A 24287-nucleotide genomic window follows, 5' to 3' on the forward strand; every position below is an offset into this window, starting at 1 on the left:
AACAAAAAAAAACGCTTCTGTCATCTTCATCCAAAAGAAGGTACAGAATGATTGGGACAATTTGATTTCTGTTATCCATACTTGCTGCTGTGATTAATAAAACAATCAAAATGAATATTTAACGTTTGGTCCTGCCTGGTTTTAAATAACGACTAGATTATTACAAAATTAGTCAGTTGCAGAGACTTTATTATCTTATAACGGCGATTTCTCTCACCATAACTTTACAGAGCTGCAAGCTACAGAATTTACGTAAAAGAGAAAATTTTTGTTAAGGAATATCATTTTCACTTGCATACTGTAGCGTACAGAGTAACAAAGCTACAGTGCACTGTTTTTGCTTAGAGAATAACACAATTAATTTTAGATGGGACATACATTTTCATCGAAAAACCGACAGACTTTTCTACACAATAGATTTTATACTCGGGCCAGAAGAAAAAGCATTTGATAAAACCAATGATGTTTGTAACAACGTCTGGTTATATTCAAGAAGCAGCGCTTCCACAGACTCACTTTTTTCACTTTTTCTCACTTTTTTTAAAATACTCACTTTTATTTACTATTTTTTTGGTTTGCTTACTTTATTCACTATTTGAAGAAATAATTCCTCAAATTCCTATATTTTTAAAATGTATTTAAAAAAATCGTCAAAAGGGCAATGAACTGAAAGAAAAACATTTTTTTTATGTGATTCTAGAAAAAAGTAAAAATTTAAATTACGCGCTTCACGCGCTGTCCAATTGAAAGTCCAGTCTTACTACAGCACAATATTATTGGCCGAGTGTTGTGTGTATTTCGTTATCATGCTATAAGTATCATTTTCCGTTGTCACTACATACTGCATGCGAGGTCCACGTGAGATCGAGTCGTCGATATGAATGCACTTGTTAAAGCTAAATGTAACAAAGCCGTGTTTGAATTTCAAAAAAATGACTTCAAAAAAGTGTAGTGTCAATGCACTCTGACTGGAAAAAACGGATGGCAACGGTTGTGTCATTAAAACCTGGAGTAAACAACAAAACGAAAACAGCGAGAGTGTGTTTACAACATTTGTTGTACTACAATAAACTGAAGTCAAAAAGGCGCGTTACTTGATGCCGATATTATGGTGTATATTTTTATTTATTTACATTAATTTTAGGATTCCAAGCTATTTCTCAACATGCAAGTACAAAAAAGCATTGCAAACAGTACCAAAGTGAACTAAATCCTAGTCAATTGACATTGTCAATGAATCAAAATACTAAGCAGAAAACTGGAGGAATAGATAAAAAAATAAAATAATATCACTAGCTTTTATTAACAACAACGTTGCAATGAAAAAAAGGGCCGAACTAATGTGGGCTATGTTAAGCATTGCGTGCAATATCTCAGCCGCTTCATCAGATATTGTCAGCCCTGTTCTTAGGATTATGTTCCCTGGAGAAATTTCCAACAATTACACAATGAGTCGAACTAAATTGGGATACATTGTGACTGAAGCCTTGGGTCCATATTTTTGAAACATGTTTTAAAAAAAAAAGCAGCACGTCATATTACACTATATTGTATGATGAAACAGTTAATCACAAAGGCTTGAAAGAAGGTTCTAAAAAGATAAAGAGAAACATAGTTAAACATATACATATTAAATGTGTTATTTTCTTACAGGTTTTAGTGAGGTATTTAGAAACTTTTTATAACAAAGGCAACTGCTGAAATAGTGAAAAATCACATTAAAGATGCTGTGAATAATGCTGGCCTAACTTTTAACCATTTACTAATACTGGGGTCTGATGGATCTAATGTGCATATTAAAATATTTAAGGTATTGAACGAGGAACTTAAGGACGTTAGAATTAGAAAGAACTTAATTGATTTAGGTAAAGCAAAAACAAACGAAATAGTTGTATATGTATAAAATACATACATGAAATACATATTTATAACATTTTTAGGTTTTTGTTCAATTCACTGCATACATAATGCATTTTTAAAGGGAATGGAGAAGTTTGGGGACGATGTCAATGATGTCATCATTTTAAACTACTATTACTTCACAAAATATTCAGTGCGATGGCAAGAGTATTCAGAAGTTCAGATTTTACAAAAGGTACCATAACATTATTTTATGAAGCATTGTGCTACGAGATGGCTAACAATTCTTTAAGCAGCTGAGAGAAGTCTAGAACAGTGGCCTGCAATTCATTATTATTTTAATAAATATTTACTAAAGAAAAAACACGGATTTGAAAATGACAAGTACAAGAAAATTGTGAAACTGATAAATAAACCAAATTTTAAGGCTGAAGGTTTACAAATAGTGCAGAGCGCCAAGATTTATGTAAAATTCACTGGACGTTTCCAGACTGAAGCACCATTAGTTTGTATTCTTTATAAGGAATTGAAATCTTTAATCGTTGCAATAGCGAGTTTTGTTTGCAAAAGTGATCAGTGTTCTGTTCTGTCAATGTTTGATAGTAATAATTTGTTGGATAACGTTGATATTGTTCTAGATCCACAAATTCAGCACAATATTACTGGCAATGAGAGGAGTATTATTGAATTTAAGAAGCTAATTAAAGAACATTTTGTCGCTGCAGGTCAGTATTTACTCAAGAAAAATCCCCTAACTAATAAGACTGTGAAGTATTTTCAATGCCTCAACCCTGAAACAGTGAGAAAAAATTATGCATTGGAATATTTTTCTAAAATATGTGAGATGTTAAATATTGTCGTCCCAGGTAGCGCTGTAGACGAGTACAGATTATTGAAATTTAAAACGTTACCAGCACTCGACAAGACCAATACAATTGACAAGTACTGTATAAGCTTTTTTGAAACAGAACGAAATTTAGAAAAGTACAAAAATTTAAAAATAATATTTTAGCTGCATGTTGCCTAAGTCACGGAAACGCCTCTGTGGAAAGGGGGTTTAGTCGATCAAACCTAATTTTGACTGAAGATAAAACTAATATGTCTGTTAGAACACTGAATGCCAGACTGACTGTAGCAGATGCTTTGAAGCAGTGCAACAATCAACCAGAGAAGATACCGATTACTGATGATTTATTACGTTTAGCGGGCCAAGCCAGAAAGCATTTCCAAGATTACTTACAGAGAGAAAAACCCAAAGAAAAGGAACAATTAGAAAAAAGAGAAACAGCAGATTTTAACAAAAAGAAAACTGACCAAGACCGGTTGCTAGCAAAGCAGTCTCAATTAACCTTAAAAAACATAAACGAAACTCTTACAAAAGAAAAAGAAATAAAGTCTCAGAAAGAACAATCTGCTGACAAATTGTTAGAAGAAGGGAACGTCAGATTAAAAGCTGCATTAGCAGTGAACGATACTACTGATGCAAGAATTGCTCGGGGATTAATTGATGGAGTATTATCTTCGCCGGAAGAAGAACGGCAGAGTGGCAAAAAACTCACCGCTTTAGAAAAACGCAAAGACAGAGTTGTTTCCAACTATTTCAATAAAAAAATTAAATTTGATTAGCCCAATTTTTTATTTATTGTTACTTGTTATTTATCGGAGAATTTATGTTTTGTTTCACGTTTTTAATGCAATGATAAAATTCACTTTTTCTCACTATTTTTTTATTGAAGCTCACTTTTTTGGAATTAAAATTATGTGGAAGCCCTGTAGAAGCTGCTGGTCCTTTCGAGGCAGATGGATACAACAACGACGCCGAGATTTTGAAATACATGACCACTGTTAGTTTCCACGTTTTCCAGTTATACATCAAGGGAATGGAGCTTTTGAGCTTTAGAAAACTGGTAGAAGTATTATTTCATGGAACAAGGACGAAGGTGAGCATATACACCACCAAGCAGAAATTGCAACCTCTGAAAACTGACGATAAACAGCAGAGAAACAAAAAGAACCAAATCCAAATACGAAGAGTAGAAAAGACTAGAAAAGGAAATACTAAAATTTATGTGGCAGGAACTAGCCAGAACGGAGAAATCTTCGCCAAAGCGGTAAAAAAACTCTTGAAAATATAGCCAAAATCAAACACATTCAAAAAACGAAAACATTGGTCAAGAATATAGACTGTACGATCACCTGGGATGAACTGAAAGAGACAGTTGCTGACCAAGCTGGCAGAGAATGCGTCCAGGGAAGGATATCTGATGGTGGACAAAGGAAAAGAAGAAGGATGGCATTCCTTACACTCTTAGGGTAGGATGGAGTGACTGCATTTTAGAGGAAATGATTAGCCCTACAAAGTGTTACAGACGCCAACAATATGGGCATCTGTCAAAGGAATGCACAAACAAAGAATATGATAGAGACAGATGTCGAAAATGCACAAACCAAGGACACAGCACTATGGAATGCAAAAATGAGCCTGAAGGGTATGCGTGCAAGACAAAAGGACATAAGGCAGATAGCACAGCGTGTCCAGCTTTTAGGCTAGCCCTAGCCATCGAGGAAGCTCGAAGGATAGCAGGGGAAGACACAGGGGAAGACACAACCGATACAAGGAAAACGTAGCGGGGAAATGACACATTAACATGTCAATCCGAACAGGCGCGAGACTTCAGAATGACGACAATAGACTTTTCACCTGTCATAGCAAAAAACGACACAAAGGGTGTGACCCATATTGGGGACACACCTCTTATGAAAATGTAGAGGAGGAACTGGGAGACCGGGCTGTAACACTCCGGTAGCCGGTCTCCAATAGCTTCCGTATGACTAGGGCACATGACCTACTTCCGAAGTTGGCTCGGAACCCAATAAGAAGGTAGTCAAAAGAATTGTCAAAACCGTTAGTAACACCGTAAAAATCTGTGATAGCCCGGCCACTGATTTACCCGCCCGGAATCGGTGGTTAACTTACCACTGTTAATAAACTCCCGACAAAAACGAAGCCTTTCTTCTTTATTGGCGTCGCTTAAGAAAATTTTATTGGCAGCTGCCCTATTTCTCAGCTCAGATTGTCTAATCCTTTCGCGAGCTGTCCTGGTTGAGCCTGGGCTCGGACTGCAGTTGAAAAGGGGTTTTCGCGAAGGAAATTTACTAATGCCAAGTCTTCGTCATTGGTTGATATTTTTCTTCGACCAGTTCTTTGCCTTCTTCGGATGGTTCCCGTCTCTCGAAACTCACGTTTTGCACGTATAATCGTATTCTTGTTGACACCAACTTCATTTGCAATAGTTCTTATGGCGACTCCATCTATCAAACGAGCTTGAATCAGAGCTTTTTGCAATTCTGTGAGCTGGGGCATTTTAATGATGTTTGGGACAACTCTGGTTTATTTTCAGTTGAGAGTGACATGGTGATTCTTTATTAAAACCTAATTTACACAATTTAATTTTTTAAATTTTCAAATACAGGGTTAAAAGTCGATGTCTTACTTTTCATCCGCCGCAACTGTACAATTGATATTTGGATATTTGTGATGGTGACAGCAGATCACGAATATAAAGAATATAAAGAATATAAAGAAGAAATGAAACAAATTAAAAGCAAATATAAAGAAATTGAAAAACTTAATCCTAGAAATGCATTCTTCGGAGGAAGAACTAATGCTACAAATCTGAAAGTAAGGGGAAAGAAAATAAAATATATAGATATTGTTATGATGATTATCCAGTTGGACATCCTACTAAAATATTCAAACCTCCTACATATAAATCAAAATGGTATGGTTTAATAAAATGTGCAATTTTACCACCAAGAGGTTTGTATCACCCTGTTTTACCTGTTAAAAATAAAAGGAAATCTGGCGATGAAAAACTAACATTCCCATTATGTCAATTGTGTGCAATATTAAATAATCAAAAAGATAAATGTACTCATACGGAATCTCAAAGAATTGTAAGAGGAACCTGGTGTACAAACGAAGTAAAAAGAGCAATTGAAAAAGGATACAAAATAATAACTATTGATGAAGTTTGGCATTTTGAACAAAAATCGGGTTATTTGTTTAAAGGATATGTAAAAGCATTTATGAAAATAAAGTTAGAGACAAGTGAATGGAGAAATGATTTTGAATCAGAAGAAGAATATAGAAAAGACGTAGAAGAAAATCTAGGTATTGAATTGGGTAAAATAGAAAATAATCCTGGAAAGAGAGCTGTTGCAAAAATCTGTTTAAATTCCTTATGGGGTAAATTTGGTCAAAGACAAAATATGGGGGCAACAGAGTATGTTACAGATATTAAGAGATTTTATTAGACGACAGACTTGATAATATACATATCAATGAATTAAACGAAAATATGTTACAAATTGATTACAAGTATAAAGGTTGCTATGTAGAAAATGATTTCAATACCAATATATTCATAGCTGCTTTTACAACTGCAAATACAAGACTAAGATTGTACGAAATGTTAGACATATTAGGAGAAAGCGTGGCATATATATACAGATAGCATTGTATATATAGATAATGGTAAAAACACTGTAAAAACAGATTGTCTATTGGGAGATTGGACCGATGAATTAGGTAAGAACGTATGGATTGCTGACTGGGTATCAACAGGTCCAAAAAGTTATTGTTATAAAACTAACACAGGTAAAGTTGTTTGCTAAATTAAAGGATTTACATTAAACTATGAAACGTCCGAAAAGATTAATTCCGATAGTATAAACGATATTTTAGAATACAAAGACAAAAAAATCAGTACATAATATAATCGAATTACCAGAGATACTAAAACTAAAGAACTTTTAAATAAAATAGAAACAAAGGAATTTGGCTTTGTTTATGACAAGAGAGTTATCCTAGAAAACTTTGACACAATACCGTTTGGATATTAATTAGACAAAAAAATATTAAAGTATGTAGCATGCAGAGTGATGCAACTTAATATTTCTCTCCTTAAAAAACATTAAAAATACTTCGGTTATATGGTATATAGATGAAGAAGTTGAATTGTTGCGAAAATTGCTGTCACAAAGTTATCTCCAGAAGAAGTGAAAGAACATGTGCATAAATTCTTTAAATTTGTTTAAAATGGTTATGAAATGGCATATTATTGTACCTTTTTTAAAAGCAAAGCAATTTCATAGGAATATTATTTATCAACATAAAAGCTGCCCGATTTGATTTTACTGCATCATTGACTTTACTGCATGCAACATATGCAACCATTTATACATATAAGTGCGCGCGTCTCTTGTTGGGACGCATTGGCATTTCATTTTCGTGAACTGTCACTGTGGGGCAAGTTCTACTGAAGGTTATAGTTTTTATAGTTATAGATAAAATGAATATGGACAAGTTGATAAAGGATTTTCGTGAGTTACAAGGTGAACGTCAGCGGTTGAAGAAGATGCTAGGTCAAGGAGGTGAAAACCAAGAGGTCGCGAACGAAGTTCGTGGTGCGAACTAAGCTGGTGCCGCTGGTGCCGACCTACCAACGTTTCAAGTCATGGTATTTCGAAGAACACTATTGCTGCCAGAATTTGAACTTGACCAACAGACAAATGTCACTCTACTGGTGAACCAGCATAACATGTCATTTCGGCTTAGAAATGGTAAAAGTTTACATTTTCTGAATAATGGTAATGCTGGGATTCCTGGGGATCAACGGGATATTGTAACCTATGATGATGGGGAAGCTGAAGAAGGCCAAGAAAATCGTGAACCACCAACGAAAATAGCAACATTAACAATTTATGAAGGGGCAGAATCTTTAAGTTTGGAGTTCCTGATATCCCCGAAAAAAGACGATTTATTAGGCATCTACAGCGATTTTTAAATTTGAGGTGAGAAAATGCATAATTTCGACGGTTTGATGCGAAAACCCGATAAGTGTGTCGAACATTTAAAAATCTAAAATAAAGAAATATGCGATTATTGGATTCTCGTACAAAAAGGTGTAGAAATCTCAATGACAATCGCAGATAAGAAGAATTAAATACTTGCCATTTTTGTGAATTTTTAAAGTTGTTGACTGCAAAAATTGTGGTTTTGCAATTATCAGTTTTTCGCTGCAAACCCTTGATATAATAGGTTTATTCATTGTGTTTTGTTCTTTTGTAGCGGAGCGAGTACCACCTCCACCGATTCCGGAAAATTGTCGATGATTTAACATTCAAATAAAGTGTTTCACTTTCGATAAATAAAAAATTTAGTAAAATCCGTTGTTGATCGTTCTTTTTTCTAACTGTCTCTATTCTATTGTCTCTGATTGAAGCATAAATGTTCAAAATTGAAGAGTATTCATATGTGCTGAAATGGGCCAATAGAAAAAAACACGGTAAAACGACGAATTAAGTGTTTTTAAATGGTAACTTTTCTTGACCAAAACCATATTCACGTTTGATAAAACAGGATATTGTAATAACCCAAAAGGCCCGCCAAAAAAAAAGAAGTTAACATGTAAACAAAACTTATTTAAAAATGGCGCTAAAAGACCGCGAAATTTAAAATCCAAAGTTTGGCTGTGATCGTCAAAAACGGTTAGGACCTACGTTGTGTTTGAGAAAAACAAAATTACTAAAGAAAATTTAGAAAACGGACCTCGGTTCTTTAGTGTAACGGGCAAAAGCGACACAAACGGAAGAGTGAAATAAAACAACAAATGGGTTGGAGAGCTGTATTAGTAAACGTTGATCTTTGATGTTATTTGCTTTGGAAAATTTGTGTAGTTGGTGATTTAGAATGGAAAATGAAAAACTAGTCATGAAATGGACCGTTAGGCCTGTAGTGAGTGTGTTTAGTCAAAACGTCGAAACTCGTTTACAGTCATGGAAAACAAAAAAGCAAAATTTACATGAACCCCACCACTCATTACAAGACTGGCTGGACTAAAAACCCAGTGGGATAAAAACCTAGCCTTCACAGTCAACTACTAAGCTACCCATAATCCTTGATCTTTTCAAAAACGATTACAAAGATTACAATGATTTGAACAAGAAAATTACAATTATGAAAGCGTAGTAACGTGTCTGTACGATTTGTTTTGAATTTGCGAGAAATTTTAATTGAATTGCAAGTTGATTGTCGTATTGCGGTTTGCCTGCCTCTTCTTCTCAGTTTTCGTCCACATCATAGCACATTAGATCATCATCACATCTTTGGAATTTTCGGATAATAAAATACACCCGGGACTGGGTTTACGGGCGAACCCGGCCGACTAGCACCCGCAACACTCCACTGTGGGAGTACCTCAAAGGCCTCCAGTCAGAATACGGACACCCGAAAAGATAAAGCGTTTGAACTTGCCGCTGAAAACCGAACGACCAATGACACTCCTTCCCTCCACATTCTCACTCTCGCGGGAAACAAAAGACGGTTTTAGCAATCACACTCTAATATCGACCGAGGATCATTACGATAAATCACCTAAATCAAAGTCCCGCGTGGTATCGGCCGAAACAGACAAGACATACATATGACGACTTGGGCCCTCTTCTTCTTTCTTCATTTCTTGAACGACAGAAAAAAGGAACAAGAATTTTTGAATCGCGGCATCGTACGACACATTACGACTTATCAGAAAATATAGAAAATACAAAATAATACAACAACGTTTTAGGACGCGCTCAAAATGGCGCCCCCACCTACCCTAATTTTTCCACGCCCATTCTGAAACATGCAAATTTGGAAAAGTCTTCGAAAACCGACATGCGCCCCCCCAACATTAAGTATTTAATCACATAATTACAAATACAAGACAAAGTAACAAGTTTCCTGTGAGTACCACCCACGCTTCAACCCCATTTTCCTTAACATTTGAACACGAAAAACCTCCCAGAAACCTGCTAACAATCAAAGCTTTCTCGACCGAAGAACAAATTAACATTTTACATACCTTTTCAACGTTAGCTTACCGGCAACCTTTTTACCCACTTACACTAACGTTTACAATTTAATAAAAAAACACTAAATGTTAACGCATGCAAAACAAAACTAAAAGAACAAAACAAAACAAACAATGCACAAGAGAACAAAAGCGGTAGCGCGAAGTCACTACAAAAGAATTGTTTATCAACAATGGCGGCACCACTCCGACACAGACGACTGCTCTGTTTGGAGTACCAGGCTGAAGTCCTTCACTCTTCACTGGTCAACATCCCTTTCCGTATCTTCCGCTAGGCGGCGCGGGTGGCGATGTCACTTCCGCCCCGCGGCGGAGGTACTTTTTAAATTCAAATCGTGCCATTACAATATATTTCTTAAAATTTTGACTTTTTTAAAAAGGGTACGTTTGGAAAAACCGGTCAAATTCTTTAAAAAATGTTAATTTTTACCTTAAAAACGGGAGTCTTTTCACGATTTTTCTGCTTTTCTGTCAACCCTTGAAAATCGGGGTGTTTTCCTTAAAAAGTAGCTGTTCTCAAGGGGCCATCTGTCGTTTCAAAAATGCATCTGGTGAAGCAAATAATCCGTTAACAGAGCAAGAAAACGAACCAACCATTAGCGTTCGCCAAATCCAAAATGAAACAGGGATTCCATCTACATCAGCCTACCGAATTATAAAAGAACACAAATTTAAAAGCTTCAAGATGCAAAAGAATCATAAATGCAGGTTCACATTAAGTGCGAAACCCAATAGTAAAAACAACCGAATTTGGGCTTTAAAAAATCCACATCAATACATCGAAATCGACAGACAAGGTCGGCAGTCCGTAAACGTCTGGATAGGGCTTCTGGATCATCGCATTATTGGACCATTCTTTATAATTGGCTCGTTAACAGGGGCGCGATACTACCAATTTAACACTTACTAAATTGCTGACAACAAACGTGTTTCTAGTCATCGGCATGAACGAAGATCATCAAATATGGTTCCAACAAGACGGGGCACCCAGCCATACCTCGCAACAAAATATAAGACTGTTGAGAAATCAATTTCAAGATAAATTAGTGAGCAAATTTGGAGATGTAAACTAGCCTGCTCGATCCCCAGATATAAATCCCTGTGATTTTTTCCTATGGAGATTCATCAATGAGAACTTATATCGGGGTGGAAGAAGTTATCCAAATACTCAAGAGCTAAAAGAAGAAATACCTCAAATATGCACCCAAGTGACACCAAGAATGTTAGCCAATACGAGGAGAGATTTCGTTGATAGATTGTCTTTTTGTACTGCTGCAGAAGGGGGATTTTTGAGAATCTAATATAATTTTCTAAACTAGTATTTTAATCGTTTTTCCCTCTCTTTCTTCCAAACGAACTTGCGACGCAGGATACGTCTTGACTCGAACGGTTCAAGAATACAGCTCTAAAACTATGCCAACCTCTGATATCGACATCTCGGTTATTTTTTCCGAATAAACTTGAGTTATTATCCATCAGTGTACGGAGAATTTTCCGCAGATTCCAAATCTGGGATTTAAATTCGGATCCGAGAATAAATAACTGAGTTATGGCCGATCAAAGATTCGGAAAGTTGATTTTTTTTTCATTTTTCCTAATTTTTAAAGTTAAATATCTCGGAAACTATTAGCCTAAGAGCCCGTGACGCCCAGACCTTCGTTAAATTATAAAAGCTGAAAAGTTCCCTAAATATGTCTCCTATACAGGTATAAGCAAACCCAGACTATAGAACCTGGGTCGCGGTGGCTTTGACAGGTAACAGGTAGCAAAGGTGAGTAAAATTGTGTTTCAAATTTGTAATAGTATAAAGCTTAATTTTCATATATTTTAACTTACAATCATATTGAAAATCACCTCGTGTATTGACGGACACTTCGGACGGTAACAACCCCTTACCAGACACCCTTACAGTCTCATTATTTATAAATCTACTTACGTTATAGTATAAAATCTGACTTTTATATTATGTTATTCAGGAAACTATAAAAATATTCAAAGAAAAAAAGTAAATTTATTGGATCAATTCTTGGTGTTGACAAAAATTATCAAAATTACAATTTATTCCCAAACACCAAATTGTGTCAAAGAATGCTGACGCGCGTGCTGTCATTATCAGAGCGATGGTTAAACCGAACTCGCAAAAAAACGTCTGACGCTATCAGACCGAACTTTATTTTCTGAATTAACAGAGCTCCAGCCTTCAACCTCCACAGAACAATCTCATTTATCGCCTCAACATACAGAAGTTTTAACAACTCCACAGTCAACTTTAACTAGTGAATCAGAGATATACTAGTCATTGGCATTACAATCGAGAATATCATGTAAAAGTTTTTAACGAGATTGGCAGCATTATCGAAGAAGATATTATTAAGAAAGAACGATGTTACTTGCTAATATATTACATGAACTGTATATAGATTCATTGGAAAAAAAATATCAAGATAATTCAGTTGAAATGAACTTCATTTTCACAGTACATCACCTTGAAGAAAAAATTATGAAAGTATATTCTAAAGATATAAATTTTTTTACTATTCGTAATAAAAAAATAATCGCACCTAACTATTTACAAGCCATAGATGATACAGTTCTCGAAAGCTTACATACAGAAAATATTTTACAGAAATCCGCATTAATTTTAGGGAAAGTAATGCTAAAAAGAGAAAAAGAAAGCCAATTTACTTTGACTCCTCTGACAAGAAAAAACCACAAACTACTGTGGAAGAAATTCGCAACCAGAAGAGACCCTTTTCTGATGATAGTGCAATAGTATCTGAAGATTATGATAACTCACCGATCACTATTCCAAAATTCAGGTTAGGTCATTGCTCTCCTTCTGCTAGTGATAATTTTAGTGAGTGCAATACACCATCAACACTAGGATTAATTTCCTCAACATTTAATGGTCAGTAAATTTATAATGTACTGCAAGGAATATGTTTGATTAGTAATTTACGAGAAGCTTTTGGTAAAGAACTAAAAATAGTAAAGGCCAGGAAACATTCTGGCATGGAAGCAGATGAAGTATATAGACCAAAATTGTAGTATTTTAATTTCCTGATCTGTTGTATGTTCATAATCTAATTAATTATTCGGTTACACAAAAGATACACTTGTTTCATACGTTCCAAAGAAAGAAAAAACTGTCGTTTTGTTATCAAGCTTACACGTTTCTTCCAAAGAAGTTTCTGAAGATGAGACAAAAAAGCCCGAAATAGTCTTATTTTATAACGACACAAAGTCTGGTGTTGATGTTTCTAGCATAAAAATTAGAGGCACATTACACTCACTTTAAATTAAATGCCCACCTTCAATTATACCATTTTTAGTACAAGGTGTTGACCTTCTGGTGATTGTAAGATGATTAGAGTACATTTTGTTACCTAGTTTGCACAATTAAAAGTGCTCATGTCTTAACGACACTCTTTACACTAATAAGAGAAATAGTTTAAAGTAGAAATAGATATCGATTTAAAGTTGTAACAGTGTCGTATGGAAATTCGGGCGATTTTCTTCGACCAAACGTTTAACAACCATGCAAACAAGTAATTGTGAATACATTAGCAAATTTTTTTAAAATTTCAATATTAGACAGAGATCCACTAAATTATTTATCTAGTTGACTGACCTGACCTGACGACTAGATGAATAATTAATTAATGAGATGTAATACTGGAGTTTTCCATCGTAATGTGTGTTGTGAAATGGAAAATGGTGTTGTTTTGATGGTTTATGTTAATTTATGGATCTTTGGAGAATCTGTCAGTCGGGTTGAATTTATGGAGGATTAATTAATTGAAGGTGTAGCTAATGAAGTTGAACTTTTGTTACGACACAGTTCTTAGTAATTAGACAGAAGTGAAAAAATGAGTCATTAAAAATTGTCGGCCAACCGTCTCTAAAACGATCATTTCATGCATGCGAAGTCGAATTTCACAGCCGTTCCATTGACAACAGCCGTAAAACTAAATCGTCGTCTAAGCGGCAACAACCGCAATCTCAATTTTTACAATGTCATGCGGGAGCCCAAAAAAATAGTTTTTTCGTTAGTGTAATTTTTTTTTCAATGACTATTTTATATCAAATTTTAGCTTAAGGTTAGATCTATTCAGTAATACAAAAGATAATTTCTGCCATTAAGTTTACGGCGAAAAATTAATCTGAGAAAAAGTAGTAATAAAATATTTTCACAACTGAGGTTGCGGATGTTGCCGCTTAGACGACGAAACATCACTATGGCAGCGGCCGTAAAACCAAATGTCACTTTTAACACGGGGGCGTCACTCTATAGACCCTTGTGGTACCTTGTGGAGATTGATCGACGGTGGCGGACTCTGTGTTTAAGTCACATAAGTTTTGCAATTTTCATGATGAAAGAATACAGATTTCTAATTTACCTTAATTGAGGAGGATGCATATAATTCAAAAAGAGAAACAAATACAATGTTTATGTTTTGTTCAACGGAAAGTTTTAACATGTGTTGTGTTGAATTTTAAGTTTTTAGTTTTTTCTCGAGTTTTCTTCAGTTGTAGTGTTAAAGTTTATAAGAACGGTTAAAGTTACACTGGTCATCTTGTTTTGTTGTTGCAATAGAACTGAATTTATTTAATAATTAGTTCAGGAATGACCATATTTAATACCAAGCCAAGATCGGTGAGTATTATTAATCTAAAATGTATATACATATTTCATTTATTTATTAATTTGTAGAATTATCTACACTGGAGTCTAATAAAGAGACCAGCTATTCTCATTTTTTACCAGAGATGCACCAACTTGCAACACTTCAGAAAAATTATTTGGTAAATTTAACATTGTAAAACTTTAGTTAATATTACAAATAATTGTATTTTAGATACAATAGAAAACCAGAATTAACACTTTGGTTACCATGTGAGTCACCGGTGACTCACCGAGTTGAGTTACCTAGGAACCAAACCGATTAAAGATTTTTTTGATCTAATCCTCCCGTACAGATTCCATCATTTTAAACTTTTATTTTTGCCAAGAGGGGGAGCAGGAGAAAGTAGCAGCCAATAGAAATCTATAATCCACTCAATGCGCAATTTTTGAAAATGTATCACCGGTGATTCACATTGTCTATAAAGGCAACTTCAACTTGTTAAAATAGTTAAAATAATAGATAAAAATGGATTACAAAGAAGAAGAACAATTGTTACGTTGGCTAGAGGAAGAAGAAGCTAGAGGTAGGATAGCATGATTACCATGTTTAAGTTTTATAAAATAGAATTGTTTTTTCTGTAGAAAATGAACCTGTTGAGAATACGGAGAACTTCGACATGATGGAGTGTTCAGCCGGAGAAGGTACAAGTGGCCTGTACGAAAATGACTCCGAGGATGGTTCTGAGTACGAACCCGATTCAGAGCTAGAAAAAATCATCCGAGAAGTCCGAAAACTCTGAATCAAGTTCTTCAGAAGTCGATGGTCCAGCCACAATGCTGTGGAGAAATGTATCTGGTACCTCTTTGAAAACTTTTACATTTACGGATGTTGGAAGAACAAATATTCCTTCCAACTTATCAGAGGTAGAAACCTACAAATCGATAGTTAATGAAGACATAATAAATCTGATTGTCGACGAAACTGATAAAAACGCAAAAAATAGCAAGTCAAGTTGATAGAATGTTTCATTTGAAGAAATGGAAAAAATTTTTGCCATTGTATTGTATATGGGGCTGGTAAAGTTTTCAAAAATATCCGACTATTGGTCAAGGAATGTTCTGTACAGGCATTGTTTAGTTCGCCACGTAATGTCGAGAAATAGATTCCAACAAATTCTACGATTCATCCATTTTGCTGATAATGAAACAGCTGACAAAAGTGACCGTCTTTATAAAATAAGACCTCTGACAAATATGTTGACAACACAATTTAAAAAATTTAAAGTTCCTGGCGAAGTTGTGTCAGTTGATGAATCCATGGTGCCCTTTCGTGGCCGTCTACAATTTAAGCAATACCTTCCGGGAAAAGCCTCAAAATATGGTGTTAAAATTTTTAAACTCTGCGACGAAACGGGTATACTTACGTAGGCACATTAAGAAAAAATGTCAAAGATGCTCCCAAAGATATCCTGAGTGACAGAGGATTAAAAAAGGGAGAAATAAAAGGAAAAGAATGTGGAGGTAAAATTATCGGAAACTGGAAAGATAAAAGATGTGTGTGATTTATTTCCACCAGGCACACAATAAATGTGGTAAATATTAACAAAAAAAATAGAAAAGGTGAGGACGTTTTCAAACCAGAAGCAATAATGTTTTATAATAAATATAAAATGGGCATCGATTTATCGGATCAGATGTCATCTTATTTTTCCGCTCTACGTCGGACAATAAGATGGTACCATAAGGTGGCCTTTGAATACATTTTTGGGACGTCGATAATAAATGCACTTATCCTCTACCAAATTTCAAATAACGAAAAAGTACAAATCAGCGAGTTCAGGGAGAAACTTGTTTTAGGATTATTAGGTGATAACCTAGACAAAACAAACGATTCAAAAAAAAAAGTAAAACATATTTTACAAGAAACAAATGAAAAAACCAAAGATAATAGAAAAACAAGAAGACGCTGCATTGGATGTTACAGAATTAATCTTAATTTATATAAAAACTCCAAAGTCGCAGCTACAAAATGTAAGCTAGTTTCGACATATTGCACGGAATGTCCCGATCAACCATCAATGTGCATTAAGCGTTTTCAGGGGGTCCGTTAAGTTAGCCCCCCCCCAGTTCTAGAATTTCTATAAAATATTACATAGGCCAATGCGCTAATTATGCGCTATTATGCGCCACAATTTTCATTTTTTGCGCTACCTCCCCTAGAAAGTTACAATCATGTTTTTGTTACCCGCGTCAGCCCCCCCCAGATATCAAAATTAATTGATTTTTATGTCAATTAATTGCGCCAATTATGCGCTATTATGCGCTACAATTTTCGTTTTTTGCGCTACCTCCCCTAGACAGTTACAATCATTTTTGTTACCTGCGTCAGCCCCCCCAGTTAACAAAATTAATTGGTTTTATGTCAATCAATTGCGCCAATTATGCGCTATTATGCGCCACAATTTTCGTTTTTTGCGCTACCTCCCCTAGACAGTTACAATCATTTTTGTTACCTGCGTCAGACCCCCCCAGTCAACAAAATTAATTGATTTTTATGTCCATCAATTGCGCCAATTATGCGCTATTTTGCGCCAATTAAAGTTTTTTTTTGCGTTTCACTTAAAACCACTCAAAAACAAACTCCTATCGTTACTCGCAGCAGCCCATAGTTAACAAAATGCACTCGTAGCTTGTCTTTAACAAAAAGGGTCTCATTATTTTAAAGAGATCAAATAGTTACATAGCAGAATAAAATCAATAAATACAAATTACAGTAAAAATATATGTTTAATAATTAATACAAAATTAAAACATAGTACATTAAACCGAATAAAGAATTGCTTGTACGTTAATGCTTTTCTTGGAACTGCAAGTTTCAGACTTTCGGTGCAAGTCATTATACATTTCCCACATTCCGTTGTGTCTTTGAGCGTACGCAATAAAGTGCCCTACGGTGTTTAGAGGCCCTTCATATCCTGAAATAAATTTATTTTATTAACACAAACTAGTAAATGTATAAAGAAAACTGTCTAAATGTCTCCGTAAAAGCAAAAATGAAAGATGGGGTAAGTACTACTAACAAATGTTAATTATACTATATTGTATGATTATACTACTTAAATTATTTTTAGTAGTTGGTTTATATGTATTACATTGTTTTCCTTTCCCCAGTTAATCGTCATACCAAAATAGTCATACAATGGGTAGACGAAACACCTGATTAATTTACAATGATCCCCATTAATTCAATAATAGCAGAAATTATGTTAAGTATACATATAATGTTAAAAAAATGGGAAATAAATCCTATGTAAAAATTACAACACTTGCTGGTCCCATTTAGTTATTTTATGACTTAATTGCTGTATTCATTGCACAAAGGAAAGAAACCACGTAGACAATTTTTCAATCTAAAGTAGTGTCAGTGTGTTAATGATTACACTTCGCTTCTCATTGTTATTGTGACTTGTATTTTCTCAAGCTGGTTAAAGAGAACTGTGATATTTGTTTTATACAAATATACTTATACATTATATACAAATAGGTATATATTTAAACTTACCAATAACGCCTCTTAATATAAAATTGGCTTCTCGAATGACAAGACTCTTTGGAATTTTATTCAAAGTGGTAGTCAAAGAACACGACATGGTTGAGCAATCAAGGACTTCTAATATTAGATGAGTTACTCTAGTTTCCACTTTGTGCATCAATGTTCCATCACATTTTGGACAGCTTTTTCTGGCTTTCATTTTAATGACTTCTTCTATATCTTCGGAGAAAAAATCTAATCCGTGACGAAGTTGTACTTCTATTGATGTTAGGAAATTTTCAGTACTATAGTTACATCTATCACAAGTTTCGAAGGCGATGGGACATGGTAGAGTTGAGAATACAACATTTATCATATGTGAGATAGTACTAATAGTACTCACAGTAATTATTCCCTCAGGTTGAGTTCTTTTAGGAAAATATTTAAGAAGATGGAATGCTCTCAAATAATACGATTTCTTTGTGACTCCTGATTGAATAGTTAATTGTTTTATAATTTCGACGACTGTATTTTCTTCTTGTAAATGCATATATTCTTTAATCGTATCACTGTCACAATAGCAAACAGCAAATATCTGAATGAGTGCATCAAAGGCACAAGTATTTGCTAGTGTAATTAGCTCTTTGCCAACTTTTACAGGCATCAGGTTGTCCGAATGGCCATTACGAAGAAGTCCTATCGGTTTTACTTTTCTAACACATGAGTAATTTGCAGTAACCAACTCTACTAATGGTTCCAAATAGAAACTTCTAGATCTATTTGTATTTTCCCCTTGTCCTCGCCAATTCTCAATAGATGTACGACCTACTTTTCGTGACTTGTCAAGATTAAGAGTTTCAATGCATATGACACAAAGTCGTTGATCTTCCAAAGATGCAGAACAATCTTTATGGTGATGAATTGGCTTTCCGCAATAATCGCAATTGAAATCTGTTGACAATCTTAATTGACACGATGGACATTTTGTGGAAAACGAAGACAAAACTAAAATAATATAAAATTAAAAATGTATATATAAAAATATTACCAAAAGAAAACCTGACTCCGATGTTTTCAACTTTTCTTCGGTTTCTTTTGAACTCCGAGAACTTTTAAATTCCTAGGAAAAAAGTGTGTTTTCTGTATGTTGGTAAGTATAATATATAAAATACATACCTTTTTACATCTAAAATTGTGTTCCGCAAGTTTTAAGGTGCCATCAATTGTTCTGATATGAATTCTTAGAAAATCATCCACTCGAACGGGTAACTGGATGTTTCCAAAGGTTCTATTTTTTATATTATTAAAATTGCTTTCGACTGCAGCTGACGAAGCAATGTTTGGGGCCTCCGGAAAGTACTTTTGCATCACAGCCGTAAATAGTGGAATTTTGTTAGAGATTTTCAAAAACTCATCAACAAATGATGGCAGCCATTGCTGATTTCCACGATCTCCAATTTCGTTCTTCTTTTCTACCAATGATTGGCAATTACTAGAAATATTCTTCACCCAAATATAGAATTTACTTCCTTCAATAGTTTCAAGAGGATTTGAATAAATCTCTTGTTCAGAACTAGATATATTAGCCGTTTGCGGTTGTTCTATTGCTCCAGTTCCAATTCGCCTTTTTAGCCAATTTTTACGAGTTTCACATGTTGTCGGATATCCTTCTTCATTATTTCCTTCAGTACCGCTGAATGCAACAGTGAATAAACATGATATAATCATTTCTAGATCCAAGACATCTGAACATTTAATAAGTTGCCCCACACTTCTTAAATAAAATTGTTTTGTCAAAGGATGTTGATTTTTAAAGCAAGACCAGCCTGAAACTAGTTTTATAAAGTGGGCTACATCAATCCTAATGTAGCAAGTCTCCAGAAATTGAACATCAGAAAATATAACGTCATAGCAATGATTAATCAGTTGAAGTAGAGATTTTGCATGGGTACAAAAAGAAGATATACAAGAATACTGTAATGCAAGACACATATCTGTTACTACTTCTTTTGGTTTCTCAGCTCCAGATGCAAACCATCTTTATAACCAAGTAGTTATTGTTATTGCGTCTTGTTTTTCTGACAACATGTTAGCGACAGAATAGAGTTCTTCTGTATTGGGGTCATTAATAGCAATATCGTATAACATTATGTGATGCGTTTTTTCTCCAGATGCTTTTTTAATTTTAGTTACTATAGATCCTGTCGCATCAATACAAATTCGACTATAATTGTTTTTACAATATCTGTTGTAAACGTGGATTTGGGTGCTTGACCAATACAAAACAAAAAATGGACATAGTCCAATATTTCTTATGGCACCTTGAAAATTTGGATGACATTTTGCTTTTAAAACAGCAACAATTGGATCCTCATCTAATCTATTATTTTTAGCAAATTCATGCTTTGCAACCCGTAAGCATTCTGCTGTTGGTGGTGGTTCATCAAATTCCTTTTGCAGAGCCGCAGCTAGTTTTCGATATTGGCTTGCGGCCGTATTTGATTTCAACAAGTCTTCCGCAACTTTTTGTCTAATTTTACCAGACAAAGGGCGCTTAGCGTTGTGTGGATTAAAGCACAGTGTACCTTGTATTTCAAAATTGACTATAACTTCTTCAGGTTTTATTGGTTTATTATTTATTATACCTTCAATCTTTGATTTGCAATTCTTGCAATATCCTTCAAACGTAGCAAAATATTTAACGTGGTTGGGAAAAATTTTTCCTCGTTTGAACATAAAAACACAAGTGCAACCTTTTACTCTTACCACATTTTTAATTTTCTCATTGAGAATGTGCGTCCAGTTGTAACCCTCAAAAACGAAATATGTTCGTATGAAACGATTTCTTGTTTCTTTTTTGTGCTCTCCGCTTTTATACTGTTTTGTAACGACATTCATAAGTTCATATTCTTTCCAATTTAAAATAACTTCAAACTTCAATATGTTTTCATCGTCACTGTTGTCACTTAGTTTACAGATTTCTGTTTCATCAATCTCATTATCACTTTTATCATATAAATCATTATTACTTTCATCAATTTCTTTTTTATAACTTGTAAATGTCACTTCATCCAGAATGCTTGATAAATTGTAATATCTTTTTATAGCAGCAGTGTATAGACCATTTGGTGAAATTAAATTACCCAATTCTTTTGACATAACATTCCAAATCGAATTGGTTTTTGTAACAATTTTTCCATCCTTTTTAATGATAGACAAATATTTTACAAAAATGTCTTGAACCATAATCAAATTTGAACCATCAATTTTCCTTTTCCTTCCAACCATTTTGTTCTCTAAACAAAAAAAATGGTATAGATGGAAAAGTATTCATAGTATACAAGGTGATTTACATAAGCAAATATCTCAATTTCTTAGCTCACCTCAATTTAATATGTCATTTACAGTCGAACCTAGATAAGAGATAGTCCAAGGGACCAAGATTTTGTTCTCGCTTATAGAAGTTTCTCACTTACCCAGTCTCTCACTAATTAAGGTCTAGGAACGCGTTTTCTCACTTACGGAGGTACTTACCAATTATTACAAGTGTGGATAAGAATAAGGAATAAAATAAGGAAAAACATAACTAGTTGTTTATTAATTTTTAACAATTATTGTTAATCTTATACTAATTAAAAAAAACTCAACTCAACTCTTGATTTTCCATATTTGCCCAAAATCCAGCTTTCTTAAAGCAGTCTTAATGGTGACGTCGCTTACTGAACACTATGCTCTCCTAACAAACTTTATTGCAAGAAGTATGTTTATGTCTGGATCAGTGTCGTTGCCTAAGCAAGCCAAAATATGTTTGACGACTTGTTTTCGGTATTGGTGGTATTGGTAGGCAAAAAAATTGTTTTTATATGTGAGTGTTTGGGCAGGGCAATTGTCAAAAAAATGAAGAATTTTTCTTTTTGTGTTTTTTATTATTTGGGATCCCAAAGTTACTTAAAACTCTATTTCGCGACTTTCCATTCTCATAAGTATGTATAATTTTAAGTTTGTCACTTAAAGACAAAACTTTTTACTTTCGTTTGGACATTGTTTAAAACTGCACCACACACCTCGATGATTTCTCCACAAATAAGTGTGCTTACACCGGAAACGTGATTTCTTTGAAATAAACATAAAAACTACGTGTATGTTTGTTTTGAAACATATAAAATATAAAAGATTTCCTGGAAAACTCTCTTATAGAGGTAGAATACAAGGCCCTTTCTCTTATAGAGGTTCCGGCAAAAAAATGCTTCTCGCTTATCCAGATTTTACTGTCTCACTTATCAAGGTTTTCAAGAGTAAAAATAAAGGGACCTGGCAAATGGTCTCACTTATCCAGGTTTGACTGTATTTGAAATTAATTAGAAATATCCAAACTACACAGATTTGTATGTCTTTTAGACCCGATATACAGAAACTAAATTACATTTTTAATTAAATTATATAATTAATGTCAGGTTAGAGCAACTTGTGACTGACCATTTTTACAATTATGTAGTTGCAATATTACACAAGAAAAATGAAGTAATTGTTATTTATTAATATGTGCATTTTATTATTATTGACCATTTTCAAAAAAATATATTTCCAATTTTACAATTATGGCTACTATTATTATTATTAATACTGGCTTAACCTAACATTTTAGCAATTATCACCAAAATCAGAAATATAACATATAAAATATGACATATCAATGAGAAAAATTTGCATTAATGTCACAGACTTACCTTAACTTGAACACTGATAACAATAACACCGATAACAATAACTATTTGACTTCATCCACATCAGGTTGAATTCAGATTAATGAAGTCTTTCCCTAAATTCACATGGTCCCTTGACGTGATTTTTATGAATTCCAGACACATAAATTTCTCTAATTAGCCACGCACTGGGCTACTTGAAGATTGTGTGTTTATATTTTGTGATTGACACCCAAACTCACCCTCTAAAATAAACTATTGCGGAAGAAACTAAATGAATGATTTGAATTTGAATATATTGTTTTTTATCATTCATTACATACCTACCTCACTTTGAAAATAAATGTTCATTAGCACCTGGAAGCTACCAAAATTTTTATATTACATACAGTAAATTTTTATAATGGGAAGATCTTTTACTCCCACTTATCCAACGTTTAGGGTCCGGCGACACTTGTATCCACCCCTAAAATTGTCTTTAATTTTAAAGATAAAATTTTGAAAATTTGCATACGCTAAAATTTTGGAAGCAACTTCTAGAGCTTTGTCAACTATGAGCGTGCAAATTTTCAAAATTTTATCATTAAAATTAAAGACGATTTTAGGAGTGGACACAAGTATGCCAGACCCTGTATAATTGGCATAATTGATTGACCAAAAAAAAAAGATTTATTCAACTGGAAAGGAAGGCTTGTGATTAACTTATAGGAGTCTGTTTGAGAGTTTTAAAGTGAAGCACAAAAAATTGACGCGATTGATGTAAAAAAGAATGCATTTTGTTAACTGGGAGGGGAGGCTCTGCGAGTAACCATAGGAGTCTGTTTTTGAAGGTTTTTAAGTGAAGGGCAAAAAAACATTAATTGGCGCAAAATTAATTTTTTTAACTGGGGGGGGGGCTGACGCAGGTAACAAAAATGATGGTAACTGTCTAGGGAAGGTAGCGCAAAAAATGAAAATTGTGGCGCATAATAGCGCATAATTGGCGCAATTGATGGACATGAAAATCAATTAATTTTGTTGAGTGGGGGGGAGGCTGACGCAGGTAACAAAAATGATTGTAACTGTCTAGGGGAGGTAGCGCAAAAAACGAAAATTGTGGCGCATAATAGCGCATAATTGGCGCAATTGATTGACATAAAAACCAATTAATTTTGTTAACTGGGGGGGGCTGACGCAAGTAACAAAAATGATTGTAACTGTCTAGGGGAGGTAGCGCAAAAAACGAAAATTGTAGCGCATAATTGGCGCAATTAATTGACATAAAAATCAATTAATTTTGATAACTGGGGGGGGGGGCTGACGCGGGTAACAAAAACATGATTGTAACTTTCTAGGGGAGGTAGCGCAAAAAATGAAAATTGTGGCGCATAATAGCGCATAATTAGCGCATTGGCCTATGTAATATTTTATAGTAATTCTAGAACTGGGGGGGGGGGGCTAACTTAACGGACCCGTTTTCAGGCTAAACATTAATTTCATTTTATTTTATTTTTCTTCGAAATAGCGTTTTGTGTTTTTATTATATATTTTTTTGTAAATAAATCTTCTTGAGGGGAAGCCTTTTTAACACAAAGTTCTTTGAATCATACTTTATTATTTCCCAGAAATTCAAATTCATATTCCATTTTTAAAAGCAATACTAATAAAAT

Source organism: Gnatocerus cornutus, chromosome 7 (assembly GCF_029298725.1).
Source record: "Gnatocerus cornutus isolate USDA-ARS CGAHR chromosome 7, icGnaCorn1.1, whole genome shotgun sequence".
Lineage (NCBI taxonomy): Eukaryota > Metazoa > Arthropoda > Insecta > Coleoptera > Tenebrionidae > Gnatocerus > Gnatocerus cornutus.